The sequence below is a fragment of the Sminthopsis crassicaudata genome, chromosome 3 (assembly GCF_048593235.1).
Source record: "Sminthopsis crassicaudata isolate SCR6 chromosome 3, ASM4859323v1, whole genome shotgun sequence".
NCBI lineage: Eukaryota > Metazoa > Chordata > Mammalia > Dasyuromorphia > Dasyuridae > Sminthopsis > Sminthopsis crassicaudata.
Window position 1 is genome coordinate 6266917 of NC_133619.1, and position 12507 is coordinate 6279423.

Consider the following 12507-nt stretch of genomic DNA (forward strand, 5'->3'; position numbering starts at 1 on the left):
GAGGAAGGGTCACAATCATTCATTCAATCCAGCAAACAAATCAACCCCTATCCCAATGGACAACAACAGTCACTCCCCATAGTATTTGATTAAATTGTCTGTTTTCCTTAAATGACTCAGGATCAGAGGCATTCTTCACAAACCTAGGCAGTTTGGGGAGCCGAAAGAAGAAACTGAAAGCTTGAAAGAGGAAGTCCAGCCAAGCTGATAAAAAGCAAAAAAGGCGGATAAAATTAGAGTCTGTGGTGTGGCTGGAAATGTCATGAAACTCTTGGGTGAAATCCTGATTCTGAATTTTAATAGCCGAGCACTTGATGAATTATTGAGCCTTTCTGAACCTCCGTTTTTTATATCCAAGAACAAGGGGAATATCTGCAGGCCTTGCAAACAGGATTGTAGGGAGTCTTCAATATGATAAGGCATGAAAAGTAATTTAGACACTTTAAAAGGAAATATGTTTAAACATCTCCTTCCCTCTCCCTCTCTGTGTCTCTCTGTCCATCTGTCTCTCCTTTTCCTCCTCTCTGTGTAAAGAAAAGGGGAAGTGATCTTTATGATGAAGATGGGAAGAAGACCATTTGGAGGAGGAAGAGGAAAGATGTCGATGAGGCTGGAAAGGCAGACTGGACAAGGCTGGAAAGAGCTAAAGAGAAGAATTTGTGTTTAATTCTGGAAACAGGGGGGGAACTGCTGACATTATCTAAGTTGTATGGTCAGGACTTTGTATAGGAAATCCCTTTGGCAGCAAGGTGAGGGTGCACTGGACTGATAAGAGATTTGAGTCAGAGAAACCTAACAGCAAAGCTCTGGTTCAGTAACCCAGGGAAAGGGCCAGGGGGGAATTGAACTGAGATAGAAGCAATTCAAGTGAAAGAGATTGGCTGTGAAGGTAGAAATGGCAAGATTTGTAAGACGATCGACTCACTCAGGCAAGGTAGAATAAGGGTCCAAAGGGGATCAATCTTGGGTTGAAAAACATCAGAAGGTACTCACTAAGTACTCACTATGCCCCATGCAGTGTGCTGAGTACGTTTACAGACATAGCTCATTTGATCCTTATAATGAGCCAGTGAAGCACACTTGAGGAATGATGGAACCTTTGACAGACATAGAGAGCTCCGCAAGAGAGTTGATATGGGCAGGAATGATAATGAGTCCTGTACACGTTCGTTTTGAGTTATTTCTGAGATGGCAACTTTGAAATGTCTGAGAGATGGGAGACTGAAGATCAAGGAATAGAATCAGTCTGCATCTCTAGTCTGAGAAGTCATTGATACCAAAACAATATTGAAATACATGAAGCAGATGAGTGAACATCTGGAGGAGAAATCATCAAGGAAGATTAAAGAATAATCAAATGGATAGGAAGGAGAAAAAGAAAGAATAATGTATATAAACCCATAGAGAAGAGAGCCTAAGACAAGAGATACTGGACAAAAATCCCAAAGGCAGTAGATAAGTTGGGAAAAAAAGACCAATTTGGCAATCAAGAAATCATTCTAGAATGCAGGCAGTGCTAACATATGGAGTTAATCGTGGATCTGTGTCCTGACTCCCAAATCCGTACTACTCAATTGGGAGGAGAAATTTATTGTCTTAATTTCTTCATGTGTAAAATGAGTGGTTTGGATAAAATAATCCAGATGTGTCACCCAGTTCTAATTCTTATCAACCATCCAATCCCCTGTAAAATCATTTGCTAGAAGAGTGGACTTGATTATTTGATTAGAAATTAGAATCAAAATTACCATGATCTTCTGGGGGTGAAGAACACAGATCTTTTCAAGTGTATAGGATGTGGGTTGTGGTAGATAAATGCCTGCCATATCTGAATGATGATGAAGGGCCCCCATCTCCTTGTAGCCCCAGGAATAGGATTCTCTAATCTCTAATAAGAAAAAAGAGTGGTGATGACTGATTAAGCCTAAGGGAGTGACCAAGAACTATTAGGAATAGTTGGGATTTTGAACTTTCTTTTCATGAGAAAAAAAAAAAAAACAACAACAACAGGAATTTGTAACATGCTGTTGTCTCCAGAAGCTGCCGATGGCTCTCTGGGAGGAGATCTGCTGTGTCAACTCAAATCTCTCGGACAGATTCTTCTTTCTGTAGAGAGCCGACTCAACTCTGGCATAGAGCAGAGACTCCCTTTTCCTCCAGAGCTGCCCTCTTTTATCCTCCCAGAGAATGGACGTGGGATAATGCAAGGGCTTCTGGGAAAAATTACTTCAACCAATGAACTTGCTCCTCCTAAGCATGCAAGCTCTTCCCCAGAAATTCACAAGTAAAACTCCCAGTAAAGGCCTGAACTAGAGAATTGTCAAGTACCGACTTAGCACTTAGTAAGAACCTAACAGGAATAATGGGTTTACCTTCTATTCAACAGCCATGAAGAAAGAGGCCAAAATGAAACCAAATTAACTGAATTTAAAAGTTTAAACCATCAGCTCTTCTTTTACATTTTGTTACAAATCAGTTGTTTAAATGAATTCAAATGTCAAGTCCGCCCTTGCATCTTCATTTTTTGAAACAGATTTTACTTGTATGAGGCACCTTACAGTCAAGGTCGAGAAGGAAATTAGATATTACTAAAATATCTGATGGGCTTGAAAACAATATTAAGGCACGTTGGTCATGTCAAGTGTCTAAGAAACTATTTCTACTGGAAGGAGGAGTAAAAACCATTGTCTGTTTTGTGTTTGCACTATGTGAGATTTCTGAAATCCTTTCTCAGAGAATGCCACTGAAAAGCCATTTTTTTCACTTTGTTTTTTTCTTCTAAATGTCTAAATCTGACTGGAATGGGATGTCTGCTTTCATAGAGCACCTGTTTGGGGGATCAAGGTTCATCCCTTCCCCATCAGACCATTCAACTTGTGGCTAATTGTAAGCTGTAGATGTTGGTCATTTTTTTTTTTTCCCCCCCCTGAGGCTGGGGTTAAGTGACTTACCCAGGGTCACACAGCTAGGAAGTGTTAAGTATCTGAGATCAGATTTGAACTCAGGTCCTCCTGAATTCAGGGCTGGTGCTCTATCCACTGCGCCACCTAGCTGCCCCCTGTAGATGGTTTTTTGTAGTATTTGTTTTTCTGTAGTATTGACAGCATCTCACATAGCCTGACACAATATCGACTTGTGGAATAAATAAAGGAATGAATGAGTGATTAACTATGAGATTATGTCCTAATGGAGGATCAGAGGTATCATGTCTATACCCAGCAATGAGGATTACACTAGCATTTCAGTTTTTGCATTATAGGCCTGGGGCTGACCTTAGAGATTATTGGTTCTAACATCCCTCATTTTATAGAAGGAGAAACTGATTCTGAGGAAAAAAATAGTTTCTCAATTAGTTCTGCATTTCAGAACTGCAGCCTAGATTCTTCTGATTACTAGTAACACACCATTCTTCCATTAAAACCATAGTAAGACTTTATCCATTTATCCATTTATCCAAGTGGGAAGGGGTAAGTTCATTCCATGGTATTTGGATTTCAAGGGCTTGGTTTCAGATTGGATCAAGGACTCTATAATACCTTGTGATACTGAATAATTAACTTAAACTCTCACAGATTTATTTCCCTCTTCTGAAAGAAGGGATTCAAATGGATGGTCCTTTATGATGCCTTTGTTCTCTAAATTCCAAGATGTAGTCTATTGCAAAGATATGATGTGGGGGGCATGAGATATAGTTGATACTAGAGGATCAAATTTCTAATTCCACTTCTTCTTACTGACTGGTTGATATCAGGAAAGTTCCTTAACCTCTCTGACACTCTATTTTTGACATAAAAAGTGAGGGGAGTGAATCAGGTGATATCTAAGTTCCCTATTAGGTTGCCTCCTGTGACCAATCATCTAACTAAGCATCTCTTACTTTCTCATGTCAAAAGAAGCATGATGGATGGCAAGAGAAGAATATATATTTTTTTTTTATGAAGTAATGAAGCAGTCACCAAGTGATGAGCAGGTAAGTGTTTTTTCCAAGATCCAGTGATGAGTTGAATTCATATTAATAACAATCAAAGGGAAGAGAAGCTACAGTAATAGGATGACCAGATAGAAAGATAGAATGGCACATTGGTTAGAGACTTAGAATTGGATTTAAGAAGCATTTAGGTCCCACATCTGACACTTCACATCTGTGTGACACTGAAAAAGTCAGTTATGTTTTTGAGCTTTGGGCAATCCCCAAGGTCAAAGAAATTCTAGCTCCCCATGGGGTGGGATGTGGGTAGTTCAACATTCATCATCTACATAGGGTCCCTCCCTAGCTGCTGCTGCTACTACTACTATTACTACTACTACTACTACTACTACTACTACTACTACTACTACTACTACTACTACTACTACTACTTCTGCTGCTGCTGCCACTAATGCTACTGCTACTGTTATTGCTGCTGCTAATATTTTTGCTTCTGCTACTGTTGCTATTGCTACTATTGCTATTGCTACTATTATGTGCTGCTGCTGCTAATATTTTTACTGCTGCTACTGCTACTTTTGCTGCTACTATTGCTATCATGCTGCTATTATTGCTGCTACTGATATTGCTGTTAATCTTTTTTGCTTCTGCAACTATTGCTACTGCTACTCTTGCTGTTACTACTATTGCCACTCTTACTCCTGCTGTTACAATTATTGCTGCTGCTGTTGCTACTATTTTTGCTGCTGCTAGTGCTACTTTTGCTGCTACTGTTGTTACCTCTGTTGTTACTATTGCTGCTACTGGTGTTAATATTTTTGCTGCTGCTACTATTACTGCTGTTGCTAATGTTGTTATTACTATTGCTTCTGTTGCTACTTTTTTTTTTTTTTTTGCTGCTGCTACTACTACTATCATTGCTGCTACCTCTGCTCCTCTTCCTTATGCTGCTGATATTGCTACTTCTATAACTGTTGCTGCTGCTATTGTTACTTCTAATGCTACTCTCACTGTTACTTCTGCTACTATTATTACTATTGAGTTGCTACTGTTGCCATTCTTGCTCTGATGGTGGTTGCTGATGGACACAGTCCATAATAATGATAGCAAAAACCTTGGGAATAGCCAGGATTCTGACCCCATATCCTCAACCATTGTCCTGGGAAGCACAGCCTTTGGAACTGTATCGTGGACTTGCTTGTGTATGTGCCAGACTACACTACTCAAGACCCAGAAAAGAAAGTTCCTGCCACAAAAATTACTGGCCCCATCAAAGAAGTCTACATCTCGACTTGATTTGATTTTAACAAAGGAAATGGAGAGGCTTGGCCAGCTTGGCCATCTGCTTTCCCACAATACCCCAAGCACCATGGAACCTTTCCTCTAACTTATAGCTGAACTTTCCTTACGAGTTGTCTCTCCCACCAGAACGTGAGTTCCTTGGGATCACAGACTCCCTTCTTTCAGTACTTATATCCTTGTAACTTAGCACAGTGCTTTGTCCCACAGTGAGCTCTCCATAAATGCTTCATTCATTCATGTTTTTATGTTTCATGAGTTACCATACCTGAGAACCAAAACTCAGAGGCCATGCAATACTATTTCATTCACAGTACAGGGTTTTCATATTGAAGAAAATCAGAAAGAAGTAAGGGAGGAAGATATGGTGTGGTAGAAAAATAATAAATAAGAAACCAGGGACCTTACATCCATTTCCGACTTGGAAGTCTATCTGCTGCAGGATTTGGAATAATTTGCCTCCTCTCTAGACCTCGGTTTTCTGATATATAAAATGAGGGGTCCAAAAGGAGACAATGCCATTTCCAAGTCTCTCCCTTATTTCACTAACATTACAAGTACTGGTTTTACTGGTTGGAGCTTGCAGGTTCTCATTTTCTTCGGCCCAGTGTTCATATAGCTGGAGTTTGTCCACTGATGCAAAATTGAAACTATTATGTAGTGTGACAATTGGCTTGAGAGAGATTTACTCAAGAATCTGCTTTTTATATGGTGTGAATTGATTTCCATAGAAGGAATAAGAAAGCAAACAATAAGACAAAGTTTCAATTTGCCTTTCCTCATTTGAAAGAGGCAACAGTTCCTACAATCCCAGGAACACAGGAAACCACACGACACCCTCCCCAATGTGGAGACTCAATTCTCACAGCCACTCATTGGCCCAGCATGCTCTTCGTTCCACAAACAAGTTCTATTTGTTGTTTGACAAAGAAACACACTGGCCATTGAAGTGTAAGCTGATTTGTTGACAAGTTGTAAAAGAAATCAGTAATCTCTGAGTCAACAATTAATGGAACACTGTCATCTCTTACTAAAAAATAGAGACAGTCTTTCTTTGTCAATAGATTTGGAGCCAGGTCAATATAATATGAGATGGAGCACTCTGATAAAAATACTGTTTTCTGCCAAGTCAGAAAGAAAACAAACAAGCTGAAAAGTGTTTACTTTATTGAGAGCAAGCGGATATGGTAAAGCAGCAGGAGGAAATAGTGGAGGAGTCTGAGGAAGGCCTTCCTTACTTTTACCTTCAAGGGTGGAGAATGATAGGGATAGGGTGAAAACACAGACTCTCCCCCACCCCAGGCCTTGGTATACAACTAAATTAATAAACTAAGAGTAAACAGAGGGAATCCTCATTTTGCAAAATAATCTTTGTCTTTTCAAGAGGGTTCATTAGAAAATCCCATCATCCACTGCTTCCCTGGTTTTTGTTTGTACTATTGGGCTAAATACTATTGAATAGGCAAAAATCAATTTAAGACTGTCTTCATTCTGGTCCTCAGGAAGCTTAGAAGCTAAGGAATAATGACCTGCTTCTCATCAGGAAGTAAGGATACAGTGTACAAGCTCACATGGCTTTATGCCTTTGGGGTTCTTAGGTAAACCCTCTTGTACATTCCCCATGTAATCTGTACTCCCGTATAAAGCAGGCCTTTCTTTCTTTATTTTTGACACACCTGGATTATTAATCTATTTGTGTGTATTTGTTACAATGCATTTAAAGAGGAAACGTTAATGTAATCATGATAACCTAGAGGAAAATAAAGTGGTAAAAATATGTAACATTAAGTCATAGAAGGTTGAGCTCAGTATGGAGTAAACCATAGGAAGTATCTGAACCATGTTCAGATTTGGGTTGGTCAGAAATAGTAAAGAAGAACAATGTCCAAAGAAATGCAAAAGAATGGATAAGTGACTTCAGTTCATATTATAAGGAAGAATTGGAGGCAGCTGAGATGTCTGGTACAAGGAAGAAATTGGAAAATGGATGAGACTTCCTCTAGTAGGCCTCATGAGGCAGAATTAGGAGTCATGGGAAAATTTGTTAGGTTTCCAATTGAGGCTTTAAAGCCTTCCCAACATTTCAGCACTTGTTCCTTTGGTTCAACCTCCCTGGAACTTTGTAAACAAAATAGATGTTCTTTGGTTGCTTCAGTCATGTCCAGCTCATTGTCACCCCATTTATGGTTTTCTTGTCAGTGGTTTTCTTGGAATGGTATTCCATTTCTTCTCTGATTCATTTTACAGATGAGGAAACTGAGTCAAACAGTATTAAATGACTTGTTCAGGATTATACAGTTAGTAAATGTCAAAGGATAGATTTGAATCAAGGAAGATTAAATATCTAGTTGAGTCTAGGCAAGTTAAACAGGTATAGAGGTGAAAATGGAAACTGGGTGAATATTGAGATTAGATATGAAATATAATTTAATATACACAAGTTGATTTTATATATAGTTTGGGGATGATTTTTTTTTCCCTAATAAGGTGTCAGAATTATCAGGAAATTCTAAAACTTACTTGTTGCCATCTAAATGAAGCAGATCTGTTCTTCTAGATCTTTCATTCTTCTGAAAGAGAGAAGAGACTGACCCTCAAGAGATTTCACTTTCAACATAACATCCTTGGCTGAACTGTGACTCAATGTAAACATCCATCTTGCCTCATTTGGCCCAGGAAAGTTCTCTGGCCTTCTCTTATCCCCACAGGCACACCATGATGAAATTCAGGGGGTGATGCAGGAAGCAAAAGTTTGATTGTCCAGATCTCTGTGGTGGAAAGAAATCTTGCTGTGACTCACAAAATGTCCTGACTTGAGAGGGAAATGAGTGACAAACATCACCTCATGTCCCAGGGTCTTGTAATGTGACTCTGGGATTCTACTCCAAGATCCCAGTTTGAATGTATCCCAAGTAGGTAGAGACACAAAGCTTCTGTTTCTGATATGACAGAAATTGGCAAGAGATCCCGAATCTGATCCCAACGGACAGGTGTCCTGGTCATCAAATCTCTCTTGATATTTGAACCAAGAAATCAAGGCCTGAGTAAATCAGTAGATGGACCAGTAATGACCCTCAGGGCAAGTGGTTTAGAAGCAATATATCCCTACTGGGCCAAATGCCAGAGAAATCTAAAACTTGCAACGAAATGTATTCTATTCAACTTTATAGTGTTCAGTGAATTTTAAATTTGGCTCTGTTTATAGGATAAAAGATTATCATATGGAAAATGAGGATTTGTACATACCAATGTCAAGAATGAATTAAAATTTGCTCTGCTTGATTTGGGAATTGGGAGAGATCCACAAATTAGAAGACTTGGTTGAATTCATTCCACAGAAGCATGGAATTTCAGAGCTGGAAAGGAGAACATTAAGTAACCAGGAAAATATATTCCCAAACACCACACCCAGGAAATGGCAATTCATTTTTCTGGTCAATATTTCCATTGAAGAAAACATGATGTATCCTAAGCAGGCCATTCTATTACTATGAAGCTCTCAATTAAAAAAAAAAAAAATCTCCTTGTAGAAAAGATAAATTTGCCTCATTTTAATTTATGTCTATTGTTCCTAGTTCTAAGCTTTCAGGCCAAAGATAATAGGTTTTATCCATTTTCCATATGAAGGCCCTTAGAATTTTTTTTAATTTTCTTTTTTTTTAAAAGCTTTTTATTTTCAAGCTATATGTATAGATAATTTTCAACATTCACCTTTGCAAAACCTTGTGCTCCAAAAATTATTCCCTCCCTTTCCCTCTCCTCCTCTCCTAAAAAGCAAGTAATCAGATATATGTTAAACATATGCAATTCTTCTATACATATTTCTGCATTTATCATGCTGTACAAGAAAAATAAGATCAAAAAAGGAAAAAAATGAGAAAACAAAATAAAATACAAGAACCAACAACAAAAAGTTGAAAATGCTATGGTGTGATTCATACTCACTTTTCTCTTTTCTCTGGGTTCAGATAGCTCTCTGAATCACAATATCTTTGGAACTGGCCTGAATTACTTTGCAGTTGGAAAGAGCCATATCCATCCATCATCATATAATCTTGTTATTGCCCTGACCAATGATCTCCTGATTCTGCTCATTTTACTCAGCATCAGGATGCTCTGAAATTATCCTGCTGATTGTGTCTTATAAAACAATAATATTCCCCAACATTCATATACCATAATTTATTCAGCCATTCTGCAACTGAGGGGCATCTCATTCAGTTTCCAGTTTCTTGCTACTACAAAAAGGACTGCCACAAACAAAAGGACTGCTACAAACATTTTTGCACATGTTGGTCTCTTTCCCTCCTTTAAGTTATTTTTGGGATATAAGCCCAGTAGAAGAAACATTTAAAGAACAATTAATCCAATATTATGCAAACTATTTCAAAAATATAGCAAAAATAGGGAGATTTTTTTTTTAGTTAGCTTTTTAAAATCTCCTTTTGCATCTGTTCAGTAGAACTTTTAAATAAGAACTTTGTTTGTTCAATTTCTTTTCCATTTCACAAATTCTGTTTTTTCAGGGGATTGCTCTCTTTTTCCATATAGTCAAATCTATTTTATAAGGAGTTATAGGCTTTTTCCATTTTGCTAAACCTATATTTTAGGAGTTTTCTTTTTTTTTCAGATAACTTCTGTTTGCTTTTCCAAAACTGTCCTACAAAGTTATCATTTTCTTTCCCCCTTTTTCCTCTCTCTTTTAATATCCTTATTAAATTCTTCCAAGAAAGCCTTGTGAGATGGAAACAAAATTATATCACTCTTTGGAAGCTTCATCTGGAGGTGATTTACCTTTAGTGTCCTCAGGGTTTGAAGTCTGTTTTTCTCTGGTTCCACAAAAGCTGTCTATGGCCAAAGCTCTTTTTGGGGGGGCTCATTTTTAAAAGTTGAAGCCTGCTAATCTTAGGGCAGAGGGGAGATTGTCTCAATTTTCCACAAGTGACAGTGGCTTCACCTTATCCTGAGGCTAGGCTTCTTTCATATGCTGTGTGGGACCAAGTCCCACATTGTTTTGGAGTTCCAGGGCTCTCTATTTGCCTTTTATATTTTCATTGGATGTCTCACAGTTAGTCTGCTGATCCACTGATTTCTGAATAAGGACAAAGCAGCCAGCACTGCTGTATTTTGGTTGCGTCTCCCTGTAGATTCCTGCATTGTGGCCTGAGTCCCTATGCTGAGTCTGTGTTTGGCAGTCACCCCCATTCTCCCCATCTCCTCTGTCTGATTGAACCAGACATTTTTCTAAAGTTCTTTCAAAATGTCTTCTGCTGGAAATTTGTTGCACTCCAAATATTTATAGATACTGTCACTCCAAAATCAGTTCAGAAGCTTGATATGACATTGAACTGAAAGAGCTCAGACAAAGACCTGTCTACTCTCTGCCATTTTGCCTCTGGCCCAATATTTAGAATTCTTAGATATAGCTAGAATATACTCCTTACAGACACATATACATAAACACAAACATAGAAATTCACAACCCAAATCTTCTCTTCATTACATTAAAGATTCCCATTCATTTCCATCTCTAATGAAGCATTCAACAAGCATTTGTTACATGTTTATTAGGCATCAGGCATTGGGTTAAAAGTTGAAGATGCAGAGAAATCAATGGCAGTAGATCCTTAGGTTGTTTGGTTAAATCTGAGATGAAATGAACTGAACATTTCTCCACCCTGATCACCATACTCAAGGGACTTTCCAGAAAATCCATATTATTCTTCAGTTGTGATATCCATTAGTAAATCTACTCTAGTTAAATCCAATCCAAAAATATACATTAAAGGTTTTATTTAGGATTATATTAAATATAGCCTCAGTTTCTGTGAAGTCATAAGATTGGCCCAGATGATTTTTTCTGGCCTGTACAACTCAAGATTGATGATCTAATGAGCATATGAGAAATAACATATTCCCTGTCCTGAAGGCTGGACACAAATTTGCATTATACTTGGTAGGATGAGATAAGGACAAGCAAGAAGAAGATTCAGGGAGTGTTCACTAGAAAACATGAGAGTCATTTAGTTGTAGGGATCATAGAAGCATCTACAGCACAAAGGAAGAAGACTCCAACAAGTACAGTTGAGGAAGGAAGAAGTTCCAAAGAATGGCAGGAGAAGATATTCTTTGTGGTTGTACAGAGAGAGGAGAAATGGCAGAACAAGGTGAGTGGAAATCATCATTACCGACCTCCATCTTCTGAGCTTATCTGCTAAGAGATAGTGAACTGTATGTGTGTATATATGTAAACCCATAGTAATTTCCATAGAAGAAGCTTTCTATAAAGAATATTTTGTTAAAGATTGAAAAAATAATTGAAGAAGGATGGTAGAAGGAGGTAGAAAAATAAGAAAAAAACATGACATTTTAAGACTGTCACGTAGATAGATTGATGACAGAATGTAGGAAGAGAAATTGGTCTCCAAAAAGGAATCTCTCAACTATGAAGAACTGTAGTTGGAAATGTTAAGAATTTCCATTTCAGGCAAGTGGCAAAAGATTGTCACAATATTCAGATGAGCAGTAGCAATCTTCACTGGATTGTCAATTCCTGAGAAAAGGGTAGGAAAAAATAATGCTAAGTAAGAACCCTATCATGTTATTAAGCTCCCTTGTGAGATCTCATGGAAAAAATGGACAAGAGTGGGATGAGATGTGGCATGTATCACTTAAATGGTAGAATGGAGATTAGAATCCACACTAATAAGTTTACAGATTCATCAAAGGATCATGGGATGGTGGAACTTAAACAAAATTTGTCTCCAAAGTAGTCCTGTAGCCTACCACCTATAGATTTATATAACACCTCTCCCTTTTTTATTTTATATTATTTTATTTTATTTTATTTTTGTGGTGATCAAAAAGCCTGAAGGTTTATGAGGAATGGTTTTCCCAATTGGGGAATGAATGAACAAATTGTGTTTAACTATATATTAGTGATTACAGATACATAGTATTTGACTATGCTATAAAATGAAGAAAAATATATTTCAAAAAAACATGGAAAGACTTGGTCAAAATAGGACAACAATTTATATCATAACAACAGGAAAAATAAAACATTTTGAACTACCTAAGGACTTTGATCAACCGAATCTTCAATTGTGGTGCCAGACAACTGATACTTATCTCAAGATAGAGAGATGATAAAATAACTATGTAGAATAAGAAATGTGTTTGCATTCAACTAATGTGGAGATTTGTTCTGCTTGACTTCGTTTATGTGATAATGTGGCTTTATATCTCTTTCTATCTCTCCTTTCCCCTTACCCAAGTAG